Below are 18593 nucleotides of genomic sequence, written 5' to 3'. Positions count from 1 at the left end.
TTGATGTTAGCATTATGTGAATGTGAATGGGGGCTTTGTTTAACAGCACATGGTAGTAAGTGTGGTAAGATCTCTAGGTACTCTGGCTCAGTGGTGCGATTCAATTTTTTTTTACTACCGGTTCTGTGGGTGTGGCTTGGTGGGTGTGGCAAGGGAAGAATACTATAAAATCTCCAGTCAGAGGTGGTATTTGCCGGTTCTCCGAACTACTCAAAATTTTTGCTACTGGTTCTCCAGAACTGGTCAGAACCTGCTGAATACCACCTCTGCTCTGGCTGTGTATCTAAACATGGTCAAGCATTTTGACCACTTAGGCAAGATGACCACTTTGTTGTGCATATTCCTTTGAGCATCTTACTTATTTTTAAAAAAGTTATCTTGCTGTATATACATTATTTTGCTTCTGTGCACACTCTTATTAGTTTTATTAATGATATAATGCATTTTTTTCTTTATCTGAGCATATTACTATTATTTTATACAGAAAACTATGAAATCACAGTTGCCAAATGTTTGGCTAGTATTGGCATTTATATGTAATGAGTCCTTCCCAAGAGCCTAGGATATTGTACTGCGACAGCACAGTATATCTTCAGATTCAAATGTAATTGACAGATGGAAATTTTTATCAATGTGCAGATTTTATCCTTTTCAAGCACAGTTAAATCTGGTGTGTTATGAGCCAAGACTTTATCAGTTTGTATTCTGAAATTCCATAATATTTTAACTTACTCATTTTCAGCTCTATGTTCCCATCAAGTTTTCATCACTGGCATGTGATAATTTTTACAAATGTACCAGTGAACCATTTTTTCTTGCATCATTATTTATAATCAATTTGTACAATCTCCTTGCATGAGCTGGATATATGATCTACTTTTTCTTCTCCTTCTCTGCACTTTGAATCATGTGATGATTTTTTTTCAAGTCTGATTACCTTTATTTGAAAAGCTTGCTCTTGAATAGCCAAAATCAAGCCTTTGCTTTCTTTTTTAATGTTTTAATTGTAAGCCATTGACATGCTTTATCTTTATTCACTTTTCCTTTGGTCTTTTATAAAAATTAACCATGTAATGCTTTTCCTTGCCAGCATTTTGCTCTTATTACTATTCTTATTCTTATTGCAAACCAATCCACTGCAAGATGAAGGCCTTGTCATTGATCCAAGCATTAGTTGGCAGGTAGAGATTTTCTGACTTCCCAGTCTAAGGCTGTAAAAAGATAGTGACTGGCCCAAACATATTTTTTTGGCTATTCATGCCAAAGAAAACACTAGAACTTCTCCACTCCTAGTCCAGCACTTTAACCATTGCACCACATGTAGAACTAGAAGAATCAAGTACCTGTATTTTGTAAAACTGCTTTAATAACGCCAGTAAAGACTGAAGTATAGCAAACTGGAGTTCATTAGCTTCTATTATTTTGCACATTAAAATAATTGCAGGCAGCACTTATTTAAGGTAAAATAAATGCTGCTTAAAAGTAATGTGTGAAAATTAATTTTCACTAGGGTTGCACTTTCGAATACCTAGCTTTCTAGCAAGGTTTTAGCTAATCTGTGAGATCCGTTTCTCAGCTCTGCTCAGTCTCCCACCTTACTTACAGTTTTTTTCTGATAACTTCCTGGGGATAAAAAGAAATATATAGAGAGAACAATGAAAAAGAGAATAGTACATAGGGCTGTATGTATATCCTTCCTGAGAAAAATGTTTTGTAAAATGTTGATGCCAGAAATTTTGGGGAAGCTTCTTATTCAGAATAATCCATATGGAATTGTTCAATCACAATACTGGGTGGTGTAAGTAGGCATCAGGTCGGATATTAAATGCTGTGATGCAAAGGTACCTGTGTAATTGACACCAAATGGAAGCATTTTATTATTTAGCAAATGAATCTGCCGGTGTAAACAGTCTTTCAATGTCCTGTTACAAGTGACATCAAGGAGCCATTTCCTGCAGATTCAGTTTATTGTAGCCATGCCTTCCAAGCTGTCCCTGTCATTTGGTTACATTGATTTTCCAGTAATTTGCAGGAGTTTGGGGCAATGGAGGAATAAAGTTAGGAGCCCTACAAGAATTTGGTAAGTGGTTCCTCACTTCTTTTTAGCCATCTCTAAGAATTAGATAATAATTCAGTACTAATTGTTTAAAATGAAGACCAATAACTCAAAGTCAGAGTTATATCAGTGGGGTACTGCAAGGATATCACACTCCCACGACATATTAATAAATGCTAAGACTGAAGGGATATTCTTATTTCTTACTTTCCCAGATTGTAAGATTCAGAAGCATAAAAATAATCTATATGTAGTCAATGTAAGACAGGGGTAGGCTGCACATACTTTAAGAACTGGTTCGCTGACAATGTGAGTGCATGCATGCATGCCCCCTTCTAGGAAATCCTGTGCGCTGCAGCCAGGGTGAGTAGATCAGGTGAGGCGCACAAAGCAGCTGGGCTGCAAGGGTGGGGCATGTGAGCAAAAAGGTGAGATATATAGGACAGGATAGTGTGTAGGTAGGTGGGCGGGCCCAACTGGTGCTCATAACTATTAGTATGGGTGAGCCAGTCCAAACTGGCAGCAGCCTACCACTGGTGTAAAATATACTCAAACCCAGGTCAGGGATGGCATGAGGAGGCAAACATACACACACACACACACACACAAACAAACACAAACACACACACACTAGTTGTCACAACTACAAATCAAAGCCTATTACATTTGTATTTGTATTGACATAAAAAGTACATGCAAAGGATTTTCACACACAATCATGACCCCCCATCTTAAATTTTTTGAGCCACCTCGCAGAAACCACTGTTCAAAAACTGTGGTCTAGCACATGGGTGTCCAACTTGTGTCATCACGGCGGCATCATGTGACGTATCGGGACTTTTTTCCCCTTCGCTAAACCAGACATGGGCATGGCCAGCACACGATGCGTTCGGTCTGGAACCTGGGAGTTTGACAGTCCTGCTCTAACAAGAAGTTTGAAGTTCACAATGAAATCCTCAGCAACTAAGCACATCATCAAGATGACAGAACACAATTCTATGCCTGCATTATATGATCAGTCTTTCATAAAGCTGATGAGCTTTAACACTTAAATTAATTCTGATCCTTTGCCTTCTGAAACAGGATAGGAGCTATATATCAGAGTTAGTGGTTATTGGCATATGATTAAAATTTCTCTTTATGATTAATTTTTCACTTTAAGCTTCTAATACAGGATAGTGCTTCCTCCCTTTTATTTCAGAAAGCCTTTGGCAATTTAATAGTCTATTACTTTGTGCCTGGTATTTAAATTTCTATATTCTCCTTTGATCCTCATGTAACATTTGCTGTTGTCATGATTGTTGCCGTCATTATTTTTATTTTGTAGTATTAGCATTTGAAATAGCTGGATAAAATATATTTGACAGGAAAAGAGAAGAACAGATAAGCAGAAGCCTTCTCTATTTTGTATTTTTTCTTCTTTGACTATATACTACAATACTTTTTCCATAACTTTTAACTGGATGAAACGATCCATAATAAGGTAAAACCTTTTCAAGCAAGGTACCTCAAATGGGCTGTCTTATAGAATGCTGTGACCATAACACCCAAGGGGATAGAATTTGGAGAAATTATGGTTCTTTAAACATGGCTACTGCAAGGCCATAGTCAGTTGTGCTTATGTGGACTTCTTTTTCAACATTCCTCACAAGTCCATGGGAGTGCCAATTTATTGGCATTCATACCACACTCCCTTGGTTCTTCCCCACTTATCTGCCTACTGGGAAGGGAAGGGATGGAGAAAGGGAAAAGGAAAGAGGAAGGGGAAGGGAAGGGGAAAGGGAAGGAAAGAGGGGAGGAGAGGGAAAAGGGAAAGAGGAAGGGAGAAAGAAAGGGGGTAGGGAAGGGGAACACGAAGGGAAAGGGAAAGGAAAGGGGAAAGGGAAGGGAAGAGAAAGAAAAAGGGAAGGGAAGAAAAGGAAGGGAAAGGAAAGGGGAGTGAAATGGAGGAGAAGGAAAAGGAAGGGGAAAGGGGAAAGGAAAGGGAAGAGAAAGAAAAAGGAAAGGGAAAGGAGAAGGGAAGAGAAGAGAAGGGAGGAAAGAAGGAAAGAAGGAAAGAAGGAAAGGAAGGAGGGAAGAAAGGAAGGGTTAATATCTCAGTCTGAGTAACTCTGGAAAGTTTACAGATGCAAATCATAAAATCACATAAAAAAGACATAATTGAAATATGTATCTACACAGGTGGCCCCATCATGAAATTGGACCACCAGCCTTTTCTGGAAAGTGAGAATGGACATCATCCACCATGAATATAAGCTTAGTATTTTCCTGCTCCATATTCATAGCAGTGATTTGATCCAGCTCAAGTGTTCTTGTCTGCTTTGATGCAGCATTTCACCTTCTTTTTGAACAGGCCCTCACATACACGTACTATAAAAGTATAGGCATCCAATAAGACCTACCTGCAGAAAAGGAAAACCATTGATGTTGCCTATCTAGGAATGGACTTTGGGTGGTACACAGCAGAGGAATTGTCCAATGAGACCATTGTAGCCAGCAGCCTGGATTAAACCACTGGCAACTTGCTGCTAAAGAATGTCAGTCTGGGCATGTTTTTCATTATATACCTCAGAGTTAAGTCAACTTCAGCGAAGGACAGGGACATTTTAGGAAAGCCATGTTTTCTGGTTAAATGATGCAACATTTTAAACCATCTTTTGATCATCAAAAAACTTGAAGATAAGCCTTAGTCATAGGCATAACTTCTTTGTTGCATTCGGCTTTTTGTGTTACAAACAATTCAAATCCACAGAAACTGAGGAATCAACTGTGCAAATCACAAGATTTTTTTGGTGGTGGCTCCAGAAACGCCTTTTGCAGTTTTTCCCACACACAGAATATAAAGGAGCAGATGGCTTTTCTATTTTATGCATTCTATATTTTTCCATTTCTTTTGTGGAATCCTTGCTGCTCTCTGATCTTGGTGATTTTTTTTGCAGATGTTTAATTACCACAGTAGGTAACATCATCAGGGCTAGTAGGGTATTTCTTTTCTTCCTTCCTTTATTTTATTTGTATTTTCTGAGGCCCTTTCCTTTGTATACCCCCAATGTCACTGAGGGAAAGCCAGAATGCTCAATTAATATATTTTGACTGCTAATCCTAAGAACTCCTATTTGGAAATGGCATTATATTCATTTTTTTGGCCCAATTTCAGTTTAAGCAAGGACAGTTTGGCATTATAAGGCTTGCCTGGTGAAATAATAATAATAAAAAAAAAACAGGCAAGACATCACAGAATACCTGATGACTTGAAAACAAACAGGTATTACTGATGCTAGGTAAACTGATACTCTGAAGTTAAATATGTTTTAAAATAGATTTTAGGGCTTATTTGCATTGTAGAGATAAGAACTCTTCAAAAGAAAGGACTCATTATATTAATTCAGAACAGATTTCCAGGAATAGGACATCTAATCAATTGATTGCCGGTCTCCTTTCAACTGTATACTGATTGCTAGTTAGGTGGTCTGCATCTTCATAGTAAAATGTTAGCAAATTTGATAGCAGCAGATCAAGATTCAGAGAAGGCTTCCCTTTACGTGGAATGCTTTCTTATTCAAACTGGGACAACAGAAATAAGAGATAAGGAACCAATAAATGAGAATATTTGTAGCTCAGGGTTGAAATGAGGAGTCCTTGGTGCTATCTGAGCTTGTTCTTTTGCAGACATTTCATTACCCATACTAGGTAACAACATCAGTGCTAGTAAGGAGTAAACAGCAAAAAGCACTCCTTATTAACACTGATGATGTTACCTAGTTAGGGTAATGAAACATCTGCAAGAGAACAAGCAAACTCAGAGAGCACTAAGGACCCCTCAAAGATAAGGAAATCAATTTTGTATTAGATTGCATATTCTTGGAATAATTTGGGGGGACTGCACAGAAGTTGTAGATAAATAGATCTAAAGTAGGGAATGTAAAACTTGTCCAGATGTGTCACATTCAGGTGATACCCACCCCAGCTCCGCAAAGGGAAAAAACATTATGAAACATCATGAAACCTGATGCCACGAGTTTGACACTGTGATCTAAGAAGTCTTTGATGGTACCAGAATAGACTTTCTCTGCCACATTCTGTACCAGCTGCAGTTTCTAGGCTCTGCTCTTTGAGGGCAGCAGACACTTAAGTCCTGCTACAATATTTTATCGTGAAATCTTCCTGTTAATTTCACTAATATGATTCTTCCAACCCCACCAGCCTCTTAATTTTTGTAGGCTATGCTGAAGAGCTCACATTGCATTAAATATTCAAGCGCTGGGCAATATTTAGCTGAAGTCCCTAATCCCATCCATCAGTACATGATGGTACTCATAATCCCCCTCAACATTTTTCTTCAAAACCCAAACCTGATAGTTTACATTCTTTGTGGAGATCTTAGAGTTTGAATTAATGAATTTGTTTTAGACCTTTCCCTTTTGAACAATAATGTGTTTGACGATTGTGTTGTGAAAGTAAAAGAACGTGTTAACATTCAACAGCTACATTTTATTCTAGCTGCTAATTGATGTGTATGGCTTAAATTGCTTAAATGAGAATGCATGTGTGGGCATTGTATGAATGTAAAATGTGATGCTACAGCAAACTGTGGACACATCATTATAATACGCTTGCATAATTGGAAAGTAGGGATATTAAAACTGATATCGGGATAGAGAATGTACAGACCTCCACAGACAAATTTTGTTTCTAGATACGGACAAAACAGAAAAGACACTTGAGAAATTCACTTATCCTTTCCTGATTCATATGGATGATATTCCATATATTTTAAATCTTGATAGCTATACATATTTTCTATGGAAAATATCCTTCAAGTGTAAGCCCTTTTTCCCCCTCAATCCTCTGAGGTCATACCAAACGGTACATTTAAATCCCCAGAAATCTACTGATTCTCATTATTTTCTCTATCTTGCTGCCAATTAAGATGGTGCAGAGAAAATCAATTTCCTGAATCAACATTGAGTTTGCAGATCCTCCAAGCAGCGACTTTGTGCGTGAAGGATTAGTTGACATTAGGACTGTGCTCCAGCTTAGCATTAACTGTAGACTGAATGCAGGTTGGAACAATTCAGTATGTTTTTAAAACTCTGTCAAGGCAGTTCCCATGATTGATTCAAAATCCTTTCCATATTACATATGCTATATAGTTTGGGGACTTAGTTTATTTATTGAATTTATATTGCCATCTAGTCACCCATGGTGACTCAAGGCGTCTTGCAGAATCTAAAACCACATTTAAAACAATAAAACTATCAAAAAGAATCAAATAAATTAATATAGTACAATATAACAAAATCACCCCCACCCCCCACTAACAACAGCAGACCACATGAGCCATTTAATGGGCTCCATCCCCCTCTGCGTTCCCCAGGCCCACTGACAGAACCAGGTCTTCAACGCCTTCTGGAAGAGTATCAGAGTGGGGGACATTCTAATCTCTGGGGGAATGATTTCCAGAGAAAGGGAGCCACCATGGAGAAGGCCCTTCTTCTGGTCCCACCCTCAAAGATGGAACCCGCAGCATTGTTAGTTACAAAGACTGGAGTGATTACAAAGAGTAGAGAATGTATGACCACAATTCAGCTACCTATTGTGAACCTTCAAACTATTTAGGAAAATATTTATCTATGTGCATCCCAAATTGTGCACCTTTTAGAATGCTGTGATGTGATTTGCAGCAGGAGAAAAAAGAAATACATGTCAAATGGGAAATGACTTCATGAAGATCTTAATAGTCATAAAGATCTTTACCTTCCTAAAAAAGTGCCTCATGTTGAAATCCCCACAGAATGTTTAATCGGTTTAAAAAAAGCTATTATAGTTGATAAGGTTAATTAAAGCAGTCAGGCTGATCATATATAGGCGGTCAGTAGAGATGATATTTAAAGTAAATCATCAATCAAGGATCACTTAGAGATAACTTTCTTCAGTTATTCAGGCTGTTAAAATAGTTGAGATGACAAGACACATTCAAAAACTCAGCTGTTCAAATTTGTATATGCAGGTTAGAAAAGGGTGAAGTTTCACACATGGCCCTGACTGTCTCTTTTTCTTTTTTTTACCATCCTGCTGGAGATACCCCATTCAGAACCTTGTCTGGCGTCTAAATTAGTCAGTTGAAACTGCTTTACTAAATAGCAGATAAGTGCTGTGGTTTCCTATGGTCTAAAGCACTTTTTCCTCATCTTTTCTGAAGCATGCACAGATCTAGTAAACATTAGGATCAGGTTTGGCTTCATACATTTATGAATGCTAGATAGCCCTTTCTTCTACTGATAAATAAGGTCCTGGGTCTGTTTTGCCAAGTGTCTTTATATCACTGTGGAATTTCTGAATATAAAAGCAGCTAATGCATTTAAAGGTCTGGATCTGAAGCCATTCAGCCATGTTTGAAGAAACAGTCATGCAAATTAGGATTTTCCTTTTCCAGTACTGTTTTCTTACTTACCTGGATGAAGAAAAAAAATTGACAATTGAAAATTTAAATCAATTGGCTGGAATATTTTAAATATTTGGATCCCTCCCATGTCTTCTCTTTGTAGAATTTGGTTCAGCCTGCATCCTTAATTTAAGAACCCAAAAAATAGGATTAAATAATGTTGCGAATGAGAAAAATATTCTCTGCCCCTATATTTCTCTCTCTGCGTGTGTAGGTACATGTATGTGTGCATGCATGCATGTGTTTTTCTTTCTTTCTTTCTTTCTTTCTTTCTTTCTTTCTTTCTTTCTTTCTTTCTTTCTTTCTTTCTTTCTTTCTTTCTTTCTTTCTTTCTTTCTTTTTTTTTACATTTATTTGCTGCCGATCTTGTGTATTTCTCTTTCATTGAAAAGAAAAAAAGTACAGCTTGAGATGGCCAAAGTGCAGAATAATTCCATGTTAGACATGCCAAATTCACTTTGTTGAAGACCATGCACAAAAACACAAATTTTGTTCTGTATTTATAGCATTAGCAAATTACACATTAATATGTCTTACTCCCAACATTAACATACAATCATTTTCCTACAAGTAGTTGTCAACCATGCTGGCTCAGTCTTCTAGGCATCATGTCACTGAAAACTGAAGCAAGTGTAGCACCAGTTTCTTAAAGTTTAAGATACTTTTAGTACATTTCTGTTTTGGCCCATGCAGATGTCCATTTTCTATTAGGATTAAGTGGTTCAAAAGTCTCTTGCTGAATGTTGCCAATCCTATTTATTAGTTTTTTTTTTCTCAAAAGCCTGGTACACCAACACAGGAAATCACTTACACCACTGGAGCACAACAGCACATAAAGTGATTTTAGGCATCATGGCAGTTTCCAGCAGACCAGCACATGACAGAAAGCAAGGCATTTGGTCTTTGTACAGTTACTTGACTGACAAATGACTGTGGAAAACATTACACGGGCTTCTTCTTGCAGGAACAGAAGCATGTCTGCTCTGAAACTCTTTATAGATAGCTTTGGAGAAATAGTTCAGAAGTAACCACAGAGTTGATATCATTTTCTGCTCTGCCTCTTTCTTACTTTACAGGTAGTATTTCCTTGTGTAGCAATTTACATTGCGCTGTGGCTTTGAATGTTGCTCCTTTCTTTCATGCTTACCGTTTATACCATACCAAAGGCAAAAATGATTCTAAAAACACATTCCAGAATTGTAGTTCTTTTTCGATATTTTTTTTTCATTGAAATTATTGTTCATAAAATACAAATACAAATAAAAAGGAAACTGGGAAAAGGAAAGAGATGGAAAGAGAAAGTGAAGGATAAGAGGGAATTTTTTTTTGACTTCCACCTTTTTTCAGGGCAGTAAAGTAAAAGAACAACAACATATTACAACCTTAACCTTTTAATTGGCCTACTTGATAAGTACTAGAAATTTCTATAACAACAAACTAACTGAATCTGCAGAACCTGAAGTCAAGATTTCATTTTTTTTTCTGTCTCAAGCACAAATAGAACAAGAGACTGCTACTGTTATAGTAGACTATAGTTAGTACGATACTCCATTTGATGATTTGCATATACTTTTGCCTGGATTTTTAACTACCTTAGCAGGAACTTTTCTTCCTTACCTTGCCAGATCAGGAAAGCCAAGGTAATAAAGAAAACTCATAAGAGACGTCTGTGGAGATTCTCAGTCATCCAGGTCCTGGTTGTCCCAAAAGTGCCTTTCCGACTGAGTCAGAACTGAAGAAGCTTCTTGGAGGACAAGTGAAATGTCTTTAAGGAAAAACAAAGAAAGTCTATTTGCCTCTTGAAAAATCACATTTAAGTCATGATAGATATTGTCAGGATACCTTAATAATTCCTAGCCTAATGAAAAGACTGAATAATTTACTGACTAGAAGGCAATTAATTATGTCTGGCCAAAACAGCTGGATTCCTCAGTGACAGAGCCTTACATCTAAGCCAGGAGAGTAATCATATTTATCAAACGTATCTTAGAATCTGCATCCACATCTAAATAACTGGATTTAGGAACAGGCTGAAGAAAATTCAGCAAGCAATAAACAGGAAATGTGAACATTCAGTCAAAAATGAAGTTCATGATAATGGCTATAAGTTAAGAATGTGATTTTTGGTTAGCAAAACCAAGATTTTTGTGTAATCAGGAGAGGAAATTATATCTCGCATACATATTCCTTCTAAATACCTCCAGGGCATTAGCACTGAGAGCTATCAAGGGTCATCATTAAACTGATTTTCTGAATTCATGATGGCCAAAAGGCTATTTAAATAAAATTCTGGTTCATACCAATCTTGGTTTAAGAGTCCCCCAGGCCTTTCAGCAATGTGATGTTGTTTGGTTGCATATTAAGGCAGTATTAATAACTCTAGCTCAAAGGGAGCTAGAGGCAGACCAAAGATATGACTGCTCTGCAAGATTTTATAGATTTTATATTTTAAAGTTTATAAGCTTCCACATTTCATTGTCTAGTATTTATTAGAGGAGGATTAGAAGAGGAGCCTTTGTCAGTGGCTCTTCTCAAGCTCCAGAATGGTGGGTCAAATTGAAACCGGCAGATATTTCTATTTAGAAAGGCTGTTTGTGTCTAAGATGATTAGTACCAGTCAAGTAGCTGCTATTGTTTATTTCAATTTAAAAAAAATAGATCTTTCTTACTGCATCTACATTTATAATTAGTTATCTTGGAAATGATTTGGAAAATAAGTGCTGCATATCAATAAATTTTTTACAAACCTTAGAAACATCTTTATTAATGGATTGCAGTTAGATTTCATACTCCGCAACATTGGATTTTGCTCTCTTTTTTGTTAGGTGTTATGTCCTCGGGGCTGACACCAGTTCCCCATCAGGTCCGCAATTCCTGCGGGGGCGTTCTTAGTCCCCATTGGCTGGCTCCCTTCGACAGTCGGCTATAAAAGCCAGCTGCTAGGTTGAGCCAGCTGCTGTTCGCTGGCAGGTCTGCTGTTAGCTGCAGACGCGACAGCCCCTTTATTCCCAGAATAAAGCGTGTTATGAGAAATGCTCTGGTGTGGCCTCCCTTCTTCTCCGAACCTAACATTAGGGGTATCATAAGTCACCACTGGACAGTATTCAAAGTTCAGGAGAACAAAGGTGGAAATATTTGATCTACTCTATCTTGCTAATGCTGCAGAATCAAAGGGTTGAGAAAAAGTGAAAGGGAAGATCCATCTGCAGAATCCTGCCCTTTCAGTAAAATGTATGAAATTCTACATCTGTGATGCTATCTATGTATTAAACATTAAAGGTATTAAACTTTTAGCAAAACATCCCTTCTAATGCCATAGATCACAGGTGTCAAACTCACCATGTCATGTTGCTGTCACTTGATGTTTCATGATGTTTTTCCCATAGCTGAGATGGGTGTGCCTGCATGTGACACATCTGGTCCGTGGGCCACCAGTTTGACACTCCTGCCATAGATTAAAAATAGAAACAGATTAGGACTAATCATACTATTCTCCTAAAATTCATTGTCTAAGTCCCCTTCCTTACTTATCTTCAGTAACGGAAGGTTGCCCTCCAGCTTTTCTCTGATTGATCAAAACATTTCAAATGGAAAAACTCTGATCAAAACAGGAATAATAATTCATGAGGAAAAGTTTACGGGTGTATAGGGACTCTATCATTATTGCACAGGAGCAAAGGGAATATTTGAAGTTTAAATTAAGTATTGTACATCCATTTCTTAGAAAATATAAATAGCAACAGCAATGCATGCAGCTATATTTATTATAAATACACTCTGTTTAGCACTCTAACATCTTTTCTTTAAAAAAAAAAAAAACACCTGGGTAGATATAGCTAGCTGAGAGAGAGATGAGAGGGGGGAGGGAGGGAGAGATGGATAGATATGTGTGTGTGTGTGTGTGTGAAGAGAGAGAGAGAGAGAGAGAGAGAGAGAGACGAGAGAGAGAGAGGAATGATAGACAAAGACAGAAACAGAGACAGACAGACATGACAGACATATCTCTCTCTCTCTCTCTCTCTCTCTCTCTCTCTCTCACACACACACACACACACAGTGAGCTATTTTACTGGCTCTTGTTTAAAAATGATCTGTGAAAATTTCTAATTTGCTAAATTCTTGTTTATCATAGATTTGTTAATAAAATAACACAAATGGATTTGCTGAACTAATTTGATGAGTTGAGATACATTGATCTTTGCTTACTTTAGCAATTAAACTTTTAGGATAAATCCTACTTTCTCTCCTGCAGTTCTCAGATAGCATTTTGGTGATAAGTTTGAAGGGATCTTTCCTGCTGAGGCCATTTTCTCAGGAAATGACCTCTTGTTTGTGACAGGTCAGTTCCCAGCTCTAGTGCCTTTAGAATATTGTAAAAACATGCATTTTTATGACAGTCCTTCCCCATGTTAGTTCTCCCCAAGAGTTGACTTTTTAATGGATTTGGGTGTGTCTCAGTCTGTGTGTATTCTTAAATCATAAGGGTTTTTATATTGTGAAATATTTATGTATACATAAATAAATATATTGAGATTGCTTTAATCAAATTTGCAGCAAAAATAGTTGAAAAAAAAAACAATGTTTCCCTGTAACTGACAACAACTGTGAAAGACAGTAATTATGAATTAGGAAACTGTATGGAATAATCAAGCATGATAAAAATATATTTATTTCCCTTAGCACAAATCTGATTTCTAAGCCCTTCAGGGAGATACAGAGAGAGTGAAAAAAAGCAGTCTAAATTGTGAAACCTGAACAAATTAAATGGCAACCTGAAAAATAAATATCTTGCCAGTTTTCTTAAGATTACTTTTTTTCAAGGTAGGCTGCCATTAGTTCCACTCTGCAGGTGTGCAGTGCAGGTGTGCAGTAAAAATGTACAATAGTGGAATACCTGAGGCTACCCAGTGAATGCCAAGCTTTATGAGCAGCAGAAATGTGTGATGCAGCTTTTGATAGATGGGTGCTTTAGGCCACAGAACAGTATATGTTTGAAATGGCACATTCTATAAAAATAAACTGCATGTCCACTGAAACCTCAGCATTGTAGTAGAAAGGATAAGTATGGTTACTTTGAATGGATGACTGTAACTATCAATCTGATACTGAGCATATCATCAGAATGTATTTTTCTTTATCCTGGACTATGTTGAAATAAGGAGATTTTCTAAGATGAGAGGCCTCAATTATGCTCTACCTCCATAATTGTACAATCAACCCCTCCTTCTCCTTCTCCTTCTCCTTCTCCTTTTTCCTTCCTCCTGTACAATCAATCCCTCCTTCTCCTTCTCCTTCTCCTTTTTCCTTCCTCCTTCTTCCTTCCTTCTCCTCCTCCTCCTCTTTCACCATCAACTGCAGCCATAAATCTCCCGATCATCTGTCTATTCTCCACCTCAAACACCCAATTTCAGTTATTACCCTGTCCAATCCATAATACTTTCTGCATTGATTTGCCTACAAATAAATTAAGGAAGTTGGGGTAACAGATTGCTCAGAGAATTGCAAGAAATTCTCTCATAGTGTTTAATTATATATAATCGTTCTGTGTATATATTATCTTCTAAATCTCTCCAATCACTGTTTCCTGGACAGATTACGGTGATTGGAATACAAAGATCTGTAAAGATAAGTTGATTATGGCCCCATTTGGATGTGAATTTAGATTGGAAGCTAAACTTTATACTTCACTTCCAGTTGTGAAGCATAAGATACAATGAATGCTAAAACTTGACCAAAGATCCAGTAATAGTTCACAATGAAGTGCCATTGGAATCCTATTTTTCTTTTTATTAATTTCCTAAATGCTTTACAAACTATCAAAAAATGAATTGCAGTACTCTTTAATAAGCAATGCTATACCCAAAGTGAGTAGATACATTAGTAGCATTTATTGGTATAAAAATGATCGACAGAGGTAAAGGAAAAGTGACTTGCTCATGGCTGCTGAGGCAGAAGACATTTAAGACAGTTTCAGTCCTAACTTGACTTACTAGAACCAAGGCTTTCTTGAACTTAGCAGTGAACAGATCACACAGGTAGTCCTCATTTAGTGCTGTCCTGGGTAGCAATCATCCACAATTATGACAGTGATGAAAAAGTAACTTTGTGATTAATGGCTGTACTTAGGGCAACAAAGGTCTTCAGAGTGAAGCTGGTTAAAGTCCCATCAGTGTCAGGCAGCAGCTGCAGCAGGAGGAAAGGTCCTAATCAATGAATTAAGATCACAGAGCTCAGCTTGTCAACTTGTGGTTAGCTCTTTTTAGGGACACATTGTGTGGTAGAGAAAAGCAGTTCAGGAAGAAATAGCTTACTGATTTCCAGAGAAGAAATAGAGGACTGAAGAAGACTGCAGTGGAAAAAGGAGCCAGTGAATAGACCATCTCCTCAGAATACTCCAGAGCAAGGAGGATGGCACAACTGCCCACACATACTCCATATAGAGCAGATGTATCAAATACAGCCCATGGTGGGCCAAATCAAGCCCATGGTAGGGCCAGAGATGGTGAGGTACCGGCCCGTGCCACCCCAGCCTCGTCCCACCCTGGCTTCCCAAACAAAATCCTGATACAGCCCGCAATGGAATTGAGTTTGACACCCCTGATATACAGGGTCCCATAAGAAGATACAAGGTTGCATTTTCTGGTGGGCTTTGGCCCTCTAGGAGCCAGAGGAAAATAATCTTGCCTAAGCTGCAGTTTTGCACCTGCATCCGGATACTTCCTCTTGTAACCCTCTTAGGAATTGTTTGTTAATGGCTTTTTGGATGTTAAGAATCTTCAGAAAGACAGGTTTCATTACACTGGGTCAGTTTCTTTCTATCCTCATTGAAAGAAATTTTGTACAACTTTAAGAACTTTAAAGGGGAAAATATTTCTGAATAAACAGCAAAAGGGTAACTACAATATTGAAATTATAAACAGATTAAAGGGGTCAGATGGACTTGAAATAATATTTCCTGTGAGTTGTTTAAAATTTTGCAATAAAGAGAATTTTGAAACAAATGGTAAGAAATCATTTGATGGAAAAGTGCTGATTAGGGAAAAAACAAACAAACAAATGATAGGAGAAGACCTGGGTGGATTAGAGGGAAACAGATAGAACTAAAAATTACATTTAAAAGACAAGAGATCCATTAATACAATGGAGTAATATTATTTGTCTGTGGAAGAATTTAAGGATATTTGGGAACAATAAATTCAAAAAGTATTATCTTCTCTATGAAAATGTGAGTTTTAAAAAGTCTATAGAAAAAGAACACATTTTACTGGACAAAACAGAGACTGAGGCTGGTTTGAAGGTGGATTTGAAAGTGCATTTTAAAATGCCAGATCACAAGAATGATATTAAAAATGATGCCACACTGGATTTACCAATGAAACTGCCTGTTGTCTTAATAATTAAAAGGAGACATATAAATAATAAATCAGAAACTTGAATAGTGATTTTGTGACTTGGATAGCTTCACTGCATTTTTAGAGAAAGTGATAATGTTATTTCAAGCAACAAAAAAGTCATGAAAAAAAGAAAAGGAAAGAAATATCAAACTGATTTACTTGATGAGGGTTAAAATAGAAATGTTATTATTTCTGGGAGTTCTTAAAGGACTTTTGTTGATTAGCACTGATTGACAAGATGTTATAATTTGTCTATTGATGAGATATGGAAAGAGCTTTATATTTCATATTTGAATACAGGAAATTTTGAAAATGGAGATAAAGATGAAACCAGAATTTTTCCTTTTGTGCCTAATGGAAAAAGACCTAAAAAAACAATTTGGAACTTTGTTACTATATATGTTGACAGCAGCAAGATTATTACACACACAAAAATGGAAGGACATTTTGATTCCCACCATGGATGAATTGGTGCAGAAGCTGATGGAATTGGCTGAAATGGCAAAATGGACTATTTTGATTAAAGAAAAGAATATAACTACTTTTGTTTCCACATGGAGACCACTTCTGAACTTTGTGCTTGAAGCAGAAAAAAAACCAAAATTTTGATTTTGGGTTTTACTGATTAAATTGATAGATCTTTATAGAAATGGCTTGCTTATATTATTATGAAAAACAAAATGTTGTGTTTTGATGGTAATGCTTTATTTTACTGCAAGAGAGAGAATCGGAGGTCAATGTTCCTTTTTCTTTTTCTTTTCTCAGCATTAGAATAGAATAGAATAACAGAGTTGGAAGTGACCTTAGAGGTCTTCTAGTCCAATCCCCTGCCTAGGCAGGAAACCCTACACCACTTCAGACAAATGGTTATCCAACATCTTTTTTAAAACTTCCAGTGTTGGAATATTCACAGCTTCTGGAGGCAAGTTGTTCCACTGATTAATTGTTCTGTCAGGAAATTTCTCCTTAGTTCTAAGTTGCTTCTCTCCTTGATTAGTTTCCACCCATTGCTTCTTGTCCTGCCCTCTGGTGCTTTGGAGAATAGCTTGACTCCCTCTTTTTTGTGGCAGCCCCTGAGATATTGGAACACTGCTATCATGTCTCCCCTAGTCCTTCTTTTCATTAGACTATACATACCCAATTCCAGCAACCATTCTTTATGTGTTTTAGCCTCCATTCCCATAATCATCTTTGTTGCTCTTCTCTGAACTCTTTCTAGAGTCTCAACATCTTTTTTACATTGTGGTGACTAAAACTGAATGCAGTTTGTGGCCTTACCAAGGCATTATAAAGTAGAATTAACACTTCATGTGATCTTGATTCTATCCCTCTGTTTATACAGCCTAGAACTGTGTTGGCTTTTTTGGCAACTGCTACACACTGCTGGCTCATATTTAAATGGTTGTCCACTAGGACTCCAAGATCCCTCTCTCAGTTACTACTATTGAGCCTTCCTCACTTCTCTTCCCCTCTTCCTCCCCACCATTTTCCTATTTACTTTTGTATTACGTATCTTATTTTATCTTATAACTCAATAAAAAATGTTAAACTATAGAAAAGAAAGAACAGATATTTTACTGAAATATCAAGGAAAGTGATTATTTGTACTTGGCTTTGAGGGAGAGGAAGCGCGCACGCGCGCACACACACACACATAACAAAGGAAAACCCCCCCAAAAAAGTCTGATACAGGACACTGTATGAGAGACTTTTACTTCAGATGAAAACCATAAGTGATGTTTGCATTTCTCTCAGCCATATGGTTCACATAGCAACCATTTCCCTGGACCCAATAGTGGTCACCATATGAAGACTACCTGCAATTTAGTTCACATTTAGTAAGGAGTTACCCCAAAAGAGCAATCTGAACAAAATTAATTAAGAAAACATTCTTTGTGCATGGGCAAATTCCTTTGTCCTATAAGTTGTTGTTCCCAATTCGGGTCTGAGCCTGGTGCCAAAGCCAATGATAAACACCAGACATCAGATGCAGGTTTTCTGATTGCTTTTTATTGGAGTACTCCAAGGAAAAGGGCTCCTGGTCAAAAGAACAAAGGAGCCAAGAACAAAGGAATGAGTAAGTTTTATACATTTTCACAAAAGGAGAAGGTGGGTAAAGTGAGATAATAAGAAATATCATCTAATAAACATTTTAGTAATAATTCTACAATTTGTTCTATTGATCTCTAGCTGTCCCTATTCCCAAATCTTGGCTAATGAATGCCCTAGGAATTATCTAATACACATTTGATTTGCCTAACTTTTAGCTAAGGTCTGCAAGTTGGCTAGCTTGTATTACTTTTATCAGCTTTCCAATTAGCCAGGATTGTTACAAGAGTTACACATGCATATCTCCTCTGGATAAGCATTCTTTCTTCTTGCCAGACAGACTCCACAATTACAAGTTTCCTGGTTTACTTTGAAGTGTGTGCCATGACCTGGCTTCATTTTAGCAGATGGCCCATCAAAGTGTATTATGCAAAGAATGTTTTTCTTTCTTCTGTTCAGTTGTGCCTGATAGTTAGAGACTACTTGAACAAGAGCCTGCAATTTTATTGGCAAGGTTTTTAAAAAGTGGTTTGCCATTGCCTCCTTCCCAGGGCCTAGAGAAAGGGACTGGCCCAAGATCATCTTGCTGGCTTTGTGCCCAAGTTAGGAATAGAACTCAGAGTCTCCCAGTTTCTAGCCTGATGCTTTA

Source organism: Pseudonaja textilis, chromosome 1 (assembly GCF_049901715.1).
Source record: "Pseudonaja textilis isolate UNSWEBS1 chromosome 1, rPseTex1.2, whole genome shotgun sequence".
Classification (NCBI taxonomy): domain Eukaryota; kingdom Metazoa; phylum Chordata; class Lepidosauria; order Squamata; family Elapidae; genus Pseudonaja; species Pseudonaja textilis.
The sequence above is the reverse complement of the archived record's forward strand: the minus strand, read 5'-3'. Positions refer to the sequence as shown.